Source organism: Bidens hawaiensis, unplaced genomic scaffold (assembly GCF_021521415.1).
Source record: "Bidens hawaiensis isolate Kalapana, Puna unplaced genomic scaffold, B.hawaiensis_p1.1 tig00036303_1, whole genome shotgun sequence".
NCBI lineage: Eukaryota > Viridiplantae > Streptophyta > Magnoliopsida > Asterales > Asteraceae > Bidens > Bidens hawaiensis.
In genome coordinates, this window is record NW_027496323.1 from 89,180 (window position 1) to 99,335 (window position 10,156).

At 37.2% G+C, this 10,156-nt stretch overlaps 1 pseudogene across 1 annotated transcript; it reads right to left on the bottom strand.

Moving 5' to 3' along the window:
• Positions 1–3,562: 3,562 nt before the first annotated feature.
• Positions 3,563–9,855, bottom strand: LOC143588295 (putative manganese-transporting ATPase PDR2; annotated as a pseudogene). The gene is made up of 20 exons (XR_013145082.1): positions 9,559–9,855; positions 9,391–9,480; positions 8,297–8,487; positions 8,103–8,175; positions 7,823–7,990; positions 7,562–7,733; positions 7,384–7,488; positions 7,189–7,298; positions 7,017–7,103; positions 6,766–6,948; positions 6,621–6,671; positions 6,426–6,551; positions 6,253–6,332; positions 5,997–6,105; positions 5,783–5,911; positions 5,499–5,564; positions 5,335–5,408; positions 5,117–5,265; positions 4,827–5,055; positions 3,563–4,761 (listed from the first exon to the last, which is right to left on the bottom strand). The product of XR_013145082.1 is annotated as a putative manganese-transporting ATPase PDR2 (transcript).
• Between the last annotated feature and the right edge of the window lie 301 nt (positions 9,856–10,156).

Below are 10,156 nucleotides of genomic sequence, written 5' to 3' on the forward strand. Positions count from 1 at the left end.
GTAGCCGAGGCTTGAACTCTTTACATCAAAAGAGATTCACCACTCAGCTCCTGATGCATAATATTAGTCACTAAGTTTTCTTTTGATGGTCGGGTATGAACATTGTATCAACACTCGTTTAATTAGTGTGTTTAAATACGTAACAGAATATGACAGTATAATGCATCGTATTAAGAAAATACTTATTAATAATATTTTAAATTTATTAAAGTGGTCAAACATTCTGAAAAAAAAAACTCGCTATATGATTTAATGTCATAACTTAGGGATTATGGAATTAGATAATACAATTTAATGAGTAGCTTTTTACCACATAAAATTAACAAATAGTTGTTTTAATATTTACAAGTAATTTTTTTAACTGTATATCAGTGACACCGGAGTCTCTTTTAAAACGTTCTCTCCAAAAACACTAATGTTCTCTCTCTTTAAATGGCATACTATGTAATGAGTAATCGGGTATTCAACGTGTATAAAACCAGTATTAGATTAAGAATTAACATTAAAATTCGTTAGAAACATATATGATTCATTGAACATGACGGTTGACGTCGAAGCTTATTATATGGCAGAGCATACGGGTAGTGTTTTGGAGTTTAGTGCATGTTTAGGAAATTAATGAAGTCTTAGAAAATGTTGTTATAGTAATGACACGTGTAATTGAAGGTCTTACACAATTGACACGTAGCTTTAGACTCGTACACATGGTTTTGCTTCTTATCACATTGTTTGTTACGAGTTATGACTAAATTTTGTCAATCAACATATTATTTGAGACTATTTCTATAAATAGTTATTATATAATATTTAAAAGATATGTCTTTCCACTACCCTTTTCATTTAAGACAACTTATAACCAGAACGAATTAAAGTGTGTTATTTATGTAACACAATCGTCTACGTCATGTATATTTTAAAAAGTCTAAACAAATTAGTTATGTGCTTATTTTCTTCAATCTATTATGCTAACTAGTATAATTTCCCAACGCACTGCGACGGGGATTCAAACGGTACCCATACAGTACCGGTATTTGGTATAGCAATCGAAAGAGAAAAACACAAAATTAAAATGATAATATTCTCAAAAGTATCTCCGCACGTATTGATGACTCATTGAACATATATAACTAAGTATCTCCACAGCCTCAGACGTTAAAAAAAACAAAAAAAACTACTTAGATTATTAAGCACAAAGGGTATCAATGCGTGTTAGTTGTCAAGATACGTTTTCTCGTGTTTGATCACTCATTCACTCTACATAAACTAGCTTTCTTATAATTTCTTTGAATATTTTATTCGTTCACAACCAATTTATATATTTTAGTAAGTTGTTCAATAATGCACTTTAATTGCTTTACTATGACGTGAAATGAATATATTGTCTAAAAATGGAGTTAATATGAAGGATGTTTGATATCATATGCATTGTTAACCCCTAAATTAATCAACTAACAATTATATTTGTAAGTTTGTATATTTTATTTTATTTTATTAATCGGCATTCTAGAGTTTAATTTAACTTATTATTAGTTTATTTGTCAGCAACTAATAAGAATGAAATCAATTACTTTTTCAACTGAATAATAAAAAAAATCATATTAAACAGGAGAGACTTTTTAAATGATGAACTAGTATTTGCTAATACTTATATGCAAAATGATTTGCTACCTTACCCGCTTCACATGTGTGGGTCAGTTTCCATGGGATCTTGAGCCATACGACAACAAATTATAACGTTTCATGCTATAAGCCACATATGGATTCAAATATAATTGACTTCAAAATTATGTAAACAGATTATTTGTAGACATTAACAAAATAAATAAAATTATATCAGCATATTTTGGAACTTTCTCACTTGTGACATTTTAGATGGGTTTGATAATGAAGAATTTGAGCTAAACCTTGTGAGGTTGTCGGTTCAAATCCCAAGTCCACCTGGGTTGTAATCCCACCGTGGTCGCACAACGACTGTCAAGTTAAGGTCAGCGGTACGGTTTTCCGGGGGAATGCTCAAGCCAAACTCTGAAGCCAGCATGGGTCCGATTAAGACAACATAGTCTGGCCAAAGTAGGGCAACATGACTCTCCAAATTAGAGTATGTGGTGGCTTAACACACAAGAAAATCGTTCTGAAAAATAAGGAACTTAATATCGCTCAACGCTTGTTATGGTTGATTCAATATAATCATAGTTGGAGATACGACCAATACTCGACATTATGTGTAGGGTTAACACCCCATAAATGGCATCTACACTCATATCAGAGCATTGTCACAGAAAAGACAAGGAGATCATCTACTCGCTAAAGACAATAAGAGAGAACGTACGATGAATAACGGATAACATCTAGAAAAGGACAGCCCTCATACGTGGCCGGGCATTAGAAATAATAGTACGGTTGTAGATGTTGTATTGTCTTATATTAACAATGCTCAGATTAATATCAATATATTCACACCCTTAACTATGTGTTTTGTTATCACTCTCATATTACTCTTAAATATCACTCGTATATCCATCTCTTAGAGTCAACCTTAGCCTGATAATCGATCCGGCTAGGATTTACTATACAATTTGCTATAATCTACCATTATAAGCTAGCTTTATCATAGACTTGTAGTTATCAAGAGCCCAAGCATCCTCGCCATTTGTTACGTTGAAATTGGTGATTTAGTTCTTGGTTAATGATCCTTTTACCAAAATAAGGTGACCTTCGTAGTACAATAGGGCTTGAATGTGTTGTAGGTTTACAAATAGGTTAGGAGCACTCATACCATCGTCGTCGCTTCCACCACAGTTATCCGTCACGTCCACCCGACACCAGCTCCTTGTCGCCACTGCCAACATGGACACCACCATTGCCGACACCACCCCACTACCTTTAGCCACCATAAACAAAAAAATATATCTAAAACATGAACTTATTTTGATGTACAACTCATTTTAACCCAACTTAAGATATTCATCCACTAAATATTTTTCTTACAATTCAAATTCATCAATTTCAATAGTCACATTAGAATACAACCATATCATCATCATCATCATCATCATCATCATCATCATCATCATCATCGTACTCAGTATATCCCACCAATAGCAAAGCTATGGTAGGGTCTGAGGAGGGTAAGATGTAGGCAGCCTTACCTCTATCCCATAGGGATAGAGAGGCTGCTTCCGGTGAGACCCCCGGCTCGATAGTAGTTTTGCATCAAGCCTTGGACATAAGGCACATAGCACTCAATCATCGGGACACTGGCTGATCGGTACATGTACCCTTATCTTTCAGCTATCAACGCCACTACATGATGCCTGATTAACCGTCCGTCACTCTTAACGTTATTTTCACGAGATTAGTAAAATAACGTCAAAATTAGTGCAATTTCACTTTTGCCCAACCGAGGGTTCACACATATATACATCATATGTGCACACCGCAAGCAGGGCTAAATACAACCATATCATATCCTTTATTAACAATAATAATGTAACCAATAGAACCACTCATTACACCAAGTTAGCTTCAAGTCAAAATGTTCTAAAATAAGGTAATGGCTTATAGTTATAGTTATTGAAATTTCGTGAATATTGTTTGCTTAAACAAAACACAACACCTATAAAAAAAATTATACAAAAAACTATAATTAATCTTTCTTTTCACTAAAGGTAAAGTGATAAGCAACTGTCCCTTGATAAATAAGCAAGTACCAACTAATCAAACAAAAAATTCATTATCATTCTAATTTTTCCTTGCGACCATCATTAACCGATCTCAACTTCCCTTTGACAGTTGGCATTTTACCGGGAAACGCCCACCTCAACAACCGCTCCCACGCATAACACACCGAGAACATCAACGCCGCACGCATCAAGAGTTTATCACGCAACTCGGTCGGCAAAGGGACCAGTTTCAACCAGTCGTTTAAGTCGCGAAACATGTCCGATGTGATCACTGTGAAGAACCCGACCGCACTCCAAAGAGCAATCTTAAACGGCTTGTTTTCGGATATACTCTGGTTGAACGGGTGACTCATGTAGTTGACTGCAAAGGTAGCCACTTGGATCATCATGTTGACCATGTAAGACACAGTGTTGACCATGTTACTCTCGAACTCAGAGTCAGGCTCGATGCATTCTTCTGGCATGTGTTTCTCGGCTTCTTTCACGGATGATACTAGGAAAAGGATATGAATGGCAAACTGGCCGAGTAGAGAGAGAAAGACGTAGGAGCAGAAGATGTTCGGGTGGGGTCGCTCGGCGGAAAGTGTCGGTAGTGGGCGGGCGTGTGAGATGAATAAGAAAAATGCGGCGGTGAAGACACCACTAATGGTCGCTTGAACGTCTCCTAACTTAACACCATCTAAGTACATGACGCGGTTGCAAGACAATTTAGCCCAAGAATCTTGAACATTTGCAGGGTGGTGACTAGGGTGCTACGCCCCTGACGGATGATGTCCGTGGTCGGGGAGACAGACGCGTGCTTGGCTGTGAATGGTGACGCCATTGATGCGTCCCCGAGTTTGACTATCGGAGCTGACCGACCGTCGTCTCCTTCGTTTAACTCGTCCATCATCTTCTTTAGCTTCTGCCTTTGAACCTCTGCTGGCGTGAGGTGGCGCTGGTTACTGGCGGCAGAAGTGACGGCACTCGAGCTTGGTTCAGTAACAGGCTTGGGCTTCTTCGGCTTTGTTTCCGAGGACGAGTTTTCTCCGGAACTTGGAGGTGGTATTGCATTTTGTAAAGCTACACCCACATGCGCCTGAAATCGTAAACGAGTCATATTTTTGTATGGGTCGGGCCAAGTAAGTAAATGGGTCAGATTACCTGCTTTAAAGCACCAACGTCATTGGTGCCATCACCACACATCAAAGTTATTCTTCCAGAAGATTTAAAAGTGGTCATTATGAGTTCCTTTTGTTCAGGTGTCACGCGTGCGAACACCTTCACATATGGAATCACATTGGCAACAGAATTGGTCTGCAGTAACATTTCAAAGCAATCGCCTCCGATGCAAAGATCATGACCCTCGGTTAAAGCCTCAACTGTTTCTTCACTGTAATAACACGGGTTTATAATGTTATCTTAAATAAATATAAGAGTTTATATTGTGTTACCTGTAAGTCACGATCTCCTTTTCGTCGGGTGAAACCCACTCGAATTGTTGCTTGGTTTAGTTTGAACGAGAATTAATGCTGGTTTTGATATTATGTTAACTTGACGAGCAACGTGGCAAGCGGTCAATGCTTGATCACCAGTAATCATGACATCATTCTTTAGCATAGCAAACATTATGTTTAAAAAAATTAAAACAATATATAAAGGAAGCTAACTCACCAAGTCATGTGACGATTTTTTTAATTCAAGTAAAACTGCAGCAGAGTCTCCTCTGATGGGACAATTAAATACCTAAAGTTTGTCATATATAGCAAATATGTCAAAGAAAGTATACTGCCAATATATACAATTTAGCATTATGCAAAAGTTATATGTTCATACCGCAAAACCAGCAAAGGTTAGTCCACTTTCAACTACTTCCCTGTCCAAGTTTCTAGCTTCACTTACCTATATTCGTTTACAAAAACAAAACGACAATGTGAAACAAAGGTTATAGAAAGCGTATAGAAAAGTCAAATAAATATATTAACATTTTTTTAACGGCTAATATAACGGCTAATCTACCCTTTGCCTGGATTGATCCCAAGACCTCCCACCTAAGATGCTTGCCCCTCTAACATACATACACACAAACAATAAGTTGTCAAAACGAAAAGAATGGTCACCGTCATATCAGAAAGAGGCTTATAGGCTAAAGCAAGTACGCGGGATCCTTGACGTGTGTACTTCTTGTAGGTGCTTACATAAAATGCTGGTACGTCACTTAGTCTTTCTTGGATGGTTTCTGGTGCACCCTGAAATACACCAAGTCCTATGAGTTAAGCCTAAATGGAAAGTACAAATAATTAGATGATATCAAAATATTTACTTTTTACATACCTTTACAAATGCATAAAACTGCTCTTCTGTACGAACCACAACCGCCATTCTTTTCAAGTGGGATGCAAAATGATGTCTCTGAACAATTTGGACAGCACTGCCACCACCCCTTCAAAGATAAAAGAAGTTTTAAGTTCCTTAAAAAAAGTAGTCATGTAAGATGTAGAAACACATAAAGCATTGAACTTGAACAATAAAAAGTGATATGGCAACTATCAAAATCATAAACTATAGAAAAGATTACTGGATGGTTTACTTTTTAGGCATCGCCTTCTCGTCAGATTTATAACTCCACTCTATCCCCATGATTGCAGCCTTCTCAAGAGGATCACCAACCTACAAGCAACAGTATCACTATATAAGATATGTATTTTAAATTCATTTGAACCAGAAAATAACATTTATGAAACAATGAGAAAAGTTGCATACCAGCTTGTTGTCCACAAAAACAAGTGCATGACAAGAAGCAAGAATTTCCAAAGTACGGTTTGGCACTTTTTTAGTATCCGTTTCTAGTTCTACATCATCACTCAGCCCACCAACTCCAGAAAACTCCTATAGATTAAAGCATGACGCTGTTAACAAAGTTTTTAACCATGAATGCTAAACTTGTAACTGGCATACCATGTCATCAGATGTCAATGTACCCGTCTTGTCAAAACAACATATATCAACCTACAGAATGATAATACAGAAACAACTGTGATGGAATCATGGAATCTAAAGAACATTAGATCTAAGCAACACATGATTAAAGTGTTTAGCTCACCTTCCCAGCAAATGGTATACGAAAAGGTTCGGTACAAAATATACCACGTCGGGCTAGTGCAATTAACGATGTATTAACAGCTATAGATAACTCCATTGGCAGCTCAGGAGGAATCACAGAAGTTACAATTAAAGAACAGCTCAAAAGAAGCTTGTATCTACTCCTGTTTGGGTCTTCAAGCCCCTGCATCAACATGTATAGTGATACTAAAAGATTTATTAAACACAAAGAAATGATAACCACAAGTTTACCTTTTTAAGTACATAACCGGCGGATATAATTGCAAAAACCACTAAAAACAGAATAAAAAGTCCACTCTCCCAGCTGTTAGCAGTAACCTGAGGAATATAAATTTATCAAATAGAAAGTATTTAGAGAGAAACGACATAAAGTTGTCATCTGAAATAACAATTAGTCAATTACCCTCTCTGTTGAAAACAAAATGGTTCGCATTAATTTTCCTTGAGTTGTTTCAAATCCCTTCGCAAAACAATTGCTAAACAGCCACCATCAGGAGTTTTCATATGAAAAGTCTGGAACAATTGACAAAAAGAGAACATTAACTGTAAACCGCAGTCTGAAACTTATATTACAATTAAATGTAACACCATGCTCAACCTTATCAGGAGTATGCTGCAACATCTTTGTTCCACCAAACAGAATATGATTTTTATCTCGTTTAGAAGACAAACGCTCTTCTGGTCCTCTACCCATGATTGACACCTGTCAAACATCTATTTGTTACAGTTTCACACAAACATGCTACATAACCACACATATAATAATGTGACACAACCTTCCATTGAGGGGTAGACTCCCCTGTGAGGATAGCCTCATTCACTATAGCGGTCCCCGCAAGAATAAGCATGTCTGCAGGGACAGATTTTTCCTCTCAATCTTGACCAGCAGCACGGCCAACTGACACAACATCCCCGGGTAGAAGATCAGTCCCTGCTACCTTTGTCCACCTGGCAATTGATGAAGTCAATATAAGTCAAGAATCAACAAACTTGTATGCAATGCTAGAAACAAAAAAAAGGCATAATAACAAACTTACTTTCCACAACGATACGCCATTAGCATTTGAGAGTCTAACACGTCTGAGCTCTGAAAGAGTCTTCAACCGACTTTTGGCCATTGTTGACTCGAACATAAACAGCATAAAGAGAGTGAAAAGACTATAATACCAATATTCATCTAGACACCAAAGTCCCACACAAAAGACCTGTAGATCAGAGGTAACAACAGCTTAATTAAAAAATTATAATGCAAGCCCGTGTTAAACCTATCTTTTGTGAAAGCTAAGGGCACAGACAACAGGATGCATCATGTCAAACCTGAAAGACAAAAAAAGGCTCCATGCAGTTCTCTTTCATCAACTTCTGGAATGTTGGCTGTGGATACTCGAATCTACAAAGACATCAACAGATTTCAGTAAGATAACAGTAAAACATGCGAGCTAAAAACAGAGAAAAAATGAAACATAAAAAAACACCATGTTTAGTGGACTCGCAGTAGTAAAAACACTTACACGTTGCGTCCCCACTTCTCAGCAGCAACTTGAACTTTAGCTTCAGTTCCATATCCAGTGCTTTTAAGATAGTAACCAATATTTTCCTTAGAGGGGTAAGGAAGCTTACAGAAAGTTTGTTTCTCATTCGAATAGATGAAACACTGCTTTCTGAAATCAAAATATATCTCCTCTGTAGAAGAACCTGGCAACTGACAGAAGCAAGAACATGATGTTACTTGTGTGTCACGCACGATGCTTTTAGATTCAGCCAAAAACACAAACTTGAAAAGGAGAGACTATGTTCTACAATACTCATAGTTATCAAATGTGCTAGGCACACTTAAGGTGGTGCACAGGCCTCGGTTGGGGCCTAGCCTAGGCGCAAAGCGTAAAATAAGAGAGGGCCTGAAGTAAAAAAGCACACTTGAATAAAAAATTAAAAAGATATTATGTATAAGAAAAATGGTACTATTCTTCAAATAAATAAATAAAAGCTATTATATGATATTTAATATCATCTAATTAGTACCAAAAGTTTTAAATAGTCAAAATTCGAATTTAATTCCAAGACTTGAATAATAGATGTTCAATGTATTTCCTTTGACCTCCCCTAGATCTAAGTTTCAATCACACTCCTTGCGTTTCTTTTGCTCGACTTTTATATTCTCATGTTCCTGTTGCCTTCTTGGTTCCACACAACCCCAATCTCCGGCTTTAATAATTCGCCCATATAGCGAAGAATCAAATGACACCCTTTTGCGATTCTCTTCTACAATCGCATGCCCTTGATGCCAACCCAAATTCCAGGCCTCGGTGTTTGTTAGAAACAGTTTAATTTTTAAAGCACAATTCTTAATTCTTCGAGGTTAGAATGAGTATATTACTATAATTGCAATGGAAGATCGATCCTTTTTTCCTTCTCCGCCTAGACAATACCGAAGCGCTCGCCTAGGAACTAGAAGCACATTTATTGAGCCTAGGAGCGAGGGCTTTTAATAACTATGCAAAATCTTGATGGTATTTCAACGCAAATTAGTTCCCACACGATCAAACATATGACAATAAAATGCTGTAACATACTAACATCTAAAAACATAAGTTGATCTAACAACCTTCCGGAAGTGTAACGACACTATTTCTTTCGAGCCACAGAACTTGGCCGGAGTAATTTTGCATGCATTCGCATTACGAATATCCTTAACCTGCAAAACAAAGATACAAATAACAATCTGACTTCCTGTACAGAAACCAAAACATAAACAAAACAACCGAATCCGAACCTTCGAATAATGAACGAAACACTTAAAATCGACAGACCAAACTGTAAACAAGAGCACCAAAATGTGAACAACTGACAGACCACCGAGAACAATACACGCGTCAAAGAAATCCAAACTCGGTACAATAACAATCATCCAAGTAGCATAAAGTAAAGCGAACGGCCACGAGTCCAACCGCCACGGCCAGTGTCTCTTCCTAAGGAGATCAACGGTATCAACTACTTTCCCATTGACACTAAACCTAGTCATCGCCCTAATAACTCAATTTTCAAATCTGGTAAAACTCAATTGAAGTTTGAGCTGCAATAAAACACGTGAATAGGTAAATTAAAGCGTTTAATTATACGTATGTGTACTGGTTAATCTTATATAGCATTGTATTGTATAGATTGAATTCAATTAACTAGCTTACTTATGGCTTACGTTACGTATAGGATAGAGTGGTAGGATTGGACGACGGTGATGATTGGCGGTTGAGACTCCGACTTAGGGTTTTGATTATTAACGATGGGCTTGACTTTAATTTTGCAAGAGATCGACCACGGTTGCGGTCAAAACTCCCCCTACATGAAGAAGTAAATCATACTCTTCGGAGGAG